Below are 4,891 nucleotides of genomic sequence, written 5' to 3' on the forward strand. Positions count from 1 at the left end.
TAGAGAGGTTTGAGCACTTCTTGGCAGCAAATGGTCTAAGAGAGGAGAGGAAGTTGCTGGTGTTTTTCAGCATGATGGGACCGGCGAAATACAGTCTACTGCGCAGCCTCATCGCCTCAAAGAAGCCGAGCATTAAAACATATGACGAGGTAGTGACATTGTTACAAGCACATTTCTCCCCAAAGCCCTTAGTGATAGCGGAGAGGTATAGATCAGGGGGAGGGGGAAACTTTTACACAGTATGCAACAGATCTAAAAAAATGATCAGAGCACTGTGAATTTAGAGCTTACCTTCAGGATGCGCTAAGAGACAGGTTAGTGTGTGGGTTGAACAGTGAGTCGATTAAAAAGAGGCTGTTAACAGAGAAGGAATTAACATACCAAAGAGCAGTTGAATTAGCAGTTTCAATATAAACAGTGGCACGAGAATCTCAACAGCTTAGTAGCTCGCGGAAGGTGAACACTGTCTCTCTCTCCTTGCCACCAGGCCGTAAATGCACTTGTTGTGGTAGAGTAAATAACAAAATGGAGAATTTTTTTTACAAGGACCAGTCCTGCCACAATTGTGGGAAAAGGGGGCATATAGCTCGTATGTGCAGGGAGGATAAAGGGGGACCAAAGACAACACATTTTTGGGGGGTAAAAAGGGACAGAAAACGAAAGGAAAATTCAAAAAGAGGGCCAATCAGGTAGAGGCGGAGACTAAGCCCAGCGACCCAGAAACAACCGATTCAGATGGGGTGGGAGGCTTACATGTGGTGGATGTAGAAAAAAGCGTTAAACACGATAGCGCGGCGTCAGCGATTATCTGGGTTAGACCCAAAGTGGAGAGACGAACAATCGAAATGGAGTTAGACAAGGTGCGGCAGTCTCGATCATTTCAGAAAAACTGTACATCTTAAATTTAGCCAGTTACGCCTCCGTACCACCAACCAACTGTTGAGATCGTATACAGGCCATGGTTTGACACCCTTGGAGGTAATAAAAGTAGACGTGCTTCTCAACAAACTACGGGCACGTCTTCCCCTGTATGTGGTCAAGGGTGACGCTCTCACTCTTTTGGGACGAGAATGGTTGCGAAAAGTAAAGTTAGATTAGACAATGATTAAAACTGTTCGAACCACACATCCCATACATGAAGACCGCACAATGGCCACAGTACTAGACAGCCATGCCAGGGTGTTCCAAGAAAGTCTAGGTACACTAAATGGCTTTGAGGTGGCGTTAACCCTCAAGCCGGTGCATCAACCGAAGTTCTTCCAAGCATGGTCAGTGCCGTATGCACTTCGGCCTAAGGTGTTGGAGGAATTAGAGCGTTTGGAAAATGGGGATGTTCTGTCTCCAGTACAGTTTAGTGAATGGGCAAATCCAATTGTACTCATTGTAAAAAAAAATGGGAAAGTACGTATATGCGGAGATTTTAAAGTGACCTTGAATCCCACGCTTTGTGCTGAACATTGTCTGGTGCCACACGAACCTCTTGCAGCTCAATCCATCAAAGACCAAGGAGCTGGTCATTGACTTTGGGAGGTCGAGTCCACGGTCACAACCTATTGTGATCGAGGGAGTTGAGGTACAGACCGTGGACTCAATTAAGTACCTCGGGGTTTGGGTGGACAATAAGCTGGACTGGACTGTCAACACGGACCATCAGTACAAGAAAGGACAGAGCAGGCTGTACATCCTCAGGAGACTGCACTCCTTCAACATCTGCAAAAAAACTCCTTTGGATGTACTACCAGTCTGTGGTTGCCAGTGTTCTGTTCTACATGGTAGTGTGCTGGGGGGGCAGTACATCTAAGAAGGACAGCTCCAGACTTGAGAAACTGATCAGGCGGGCCGGTTCTACAATCGGAATGAAACTGGACACACTGGTGACGGTGGCAGAGAAGAGGACTGTTGACAAACTAATGAGCATCCTGGATGATGCCAGTCACACTCTGCATAGCGTTATCAGTAGCCAGAGGAGCCTGTTCAGTGCTAGACTGCTTCATCCCAAGTGCAGGACTAATAGACTCAAAAACTCCTTTGTCCCACACGCCATTAGACTGTACAACTCCTCTCTGGGGCGGGGGGCGGGGGGTACTAGGATGACAAGGGATGCAAAACAATAACAGTGCAATACGTTTTCATAACATGGTCACTACTGCCTACTTTGTCTTGTTATATTCTTATTTTACTGTTATATTTTTATTCCCATTGTTGCTTTTTAGTTTTTATTCTTATTGTAATATTTTCTCTATTTTGTTTCCATTTAAACCCCCATTATTTACTTTTTACTTTTATTTAAATTGATCTCAACTCTGTACACTGCTGCTGGAATTTTAATTTTCCTAAAGGAACTCTCCTGAAGGAATCAATAAAGTAATATCTATCTATCCATCTATTACCCCATTCTGAGGATAGAGGATCTTTTCGCATCGCTGGCAGGGGGCAGCGTTTCAGTAAATTAGATGTGGTGAACGCATATTTACAGGTTCCGGTTCAGGAAAGCTCCCGTAAATATCTGGCCATTACCACACAGAAGGGAATGTTTTGCTATAACCGTCATCCCTTTGGGATCACCTCTGCGCCGTCAATCTTTCAGCGAGTCATGGACCAAGTGTTGCAGGGCCTCCCCAACGTCCATTGTTTCCTGGATGACATTTTGGTGACTGGGGAGAACGATGCAGATCACTTAAAAAACTTAGATGCAGTGTTGGGCCGATTGGGAAAATTCAGTTTGCCAGTACAAAAGGAAAAATGTGAATTCTTCAAGAGTTCATTAGAATATTTGGGTCATGTCATTGATAAAAAAAAGGGCTACAAAAGTCCCCAGAGAAGCTTAAGGCCATAGCGGAGGCTCTAGCCCCCATTAATGTGAGTCAGCTCCGTTCTTTTTTTGGGCCTGATAAACTACCATGGGCGTTTTGTTAAAAATATGGCAACCATGCTCAGCCCCTTACATAAGCTGTTGCACACCGGAGTGGCATGGAAGTGGTCACCGGAGTGTGACAAAGCCTTTAAGGCAGCAAAAGACCACCTGCAGTCTGAATAGGTGCTAACGCATTATGACCCCAGGTTGCATCTGCGGCTAGCGTGCAACGCGTTGCCGTATGGGGTGGACGCGATACTTTCGCACGTGATGCCTGGTCGTGAGGAGAGACCCATAGCCTCTGCCTCTAGGACACTGAGCAAGGCGGAGCAAAATTATGCTCACATTGAAATTGAAGCGCTGGGAATTATTTTTGGGGTATGTAAATTCCTCGCCTATTTGTACGGGTGCCATTTTACATTACTCACAGATCAAAGATCACTAAGTATATTCAGTCCCAGTAAGGGGACGCCACCTATGGCGGCCGCGCGACTGCAGCGTTGGGCGTTAGTGTTAGCGGCACACAACTACACAATCCAATACAGGAAAGCAGCAGATCATGGGAAAGCAGACGGTCTCTCACGTTTGCCACTGCAGGCAGCACATGGGTAAAAGCCAGACGCAGTAGATAGGGTGACAGTACATCACCTTGAGACACTCCCAGTGGACATTGAAGATATTAAGAAGGGAACTAAGTATGACCCAGTGCTCTCTAGGGTAGTAGATATGGTAGATCAGGCCAGTTCGTTGGGACAGTTGGGCAGAATGACGCGTTGGTACCCTTCTACATGCGACGAGATGAACTGACGGTGATCCAGGGGTGTTTGCTATGGGGCAGCAGAGTGGTGGTTCCTGCAGCGTTGGGACCGCAGCTTCTGAAGGAACTACATGCCGGGCACCCAGGCATGGTCAAGATGAAGGCTCTTGCACAGAGCCTTGCCTGGTGGCCGGGGGTAGACGCTCAGATAGAACAGCAGGCCAGGACATGTTCTACGTGTCTACGGGACCAAAAGAACCCGGCGCTCTCCCCACTGCACACCTGGCCGTGGCCGGGATCCCCATGGCAACGGATCCATGTGGACTTTGCGGGGCCGTTCGAAGGACACATGTTCTTGGTGGTGGTAGATGCAAACTCTAAGTGGCCGGAAATACAGGTGATGAAAACGACGACGACGGAAAAGACTGTACAGGCCCTGAGGAGTATGTTTGCCCGCAATGGAGTACCAGAGACACTGGTTAGTGACAATGGGCCACAGTTCACAGTGGCAGAATTCGGGGCATTTCTCCCGTGGAAAACTGAGTGAAGCACAAAAGGTCAGCGCCGTTTCACCCCGCCACAAACAGTCAAGCAGAGCTGAAGCATTCATTGAAAGCGTATAGGAGAACATTTAAGCTGCAACATCGAGTGGAAGCATTTTTACTCAACTACAGGAATGCGCCTCACATGACGATGAGTGAGTCTCCGGCTATGCTCTTCCTGCGCCGTCCGCTCCGTTCTCACTTGGACCTTGTGAAGCCGAACATGTCGGCTACAGTGGAGCTGGTGCAGGAGGGCCAATGAGAACGCAGAGCCCTGGTGGCTAAGGACAGACGGTTTGCAGTGGGGGAGGCCGTGCTGGTGCGTGATTATCGACGGGGGGAGGAGAAAGGGATGCCTTGACTGGTGGCATCACAAGAGGGACCGGTATCCTACTCCGTGGATGTGGGGGCAGGCGCGTTCTGGAGACGTCACACAGAGCAGATGAGAGCCGGTGATCATGCGTTGTTGGTTCCCACTGGTCCAGAGCAACCAGTTGTGCTGAGTGAACTGAAAATTGGGGCCGAGCCGCTTGTTACTCCCCCTTCTCTGGCAAGAAGGGACACTATGGGAACCGGGACAGTTGCTCCCGAGCCAGAAGGGTCACCCAGACGGACAGCAGAGGTTGCAGCGCCAGGCCGGAGGTATCCTCTCCGGGTTACCAGACCTTCAGACCGCCTTAATCTCTGAACTGTGGGGGAGTGAGTTGTTAAAGAGTCATGTCACGTTTTGGGGCAAAA

At 48.6% G+C, this 4,891-nt stretch overlaps 1 pseudogene; it reads left to right on the forward strand.

Annotated features, from left to right (window-relative positions):
* Positions 1 to 1,149: 1,149 nt before the first annotated feature.
* LOC133553691 (uncharacterized protein K02A2.6-like) lies at positions 1,150 to 4,158 on the forward strand (annotated as a pseudogene).
* Positions 4,159 to 4,891: the final 733 nt, after the last annotated feature.

This window comes from Nerophis ophidion, linkage group LG05, assembly GCF_033978795.1.
Source record: "Nerophis ophidion isolate RoL-2023_Sa linkage group LG05, RoL_Noph_v1.0, whole genome shotgun sequence".
Lineage (NCBI taxonomy): Eukaryota > Metazoa > Chordata > Actinopteri > Syngnathiformes > Syngnathidae > Nerophis > Nerophis ophidion.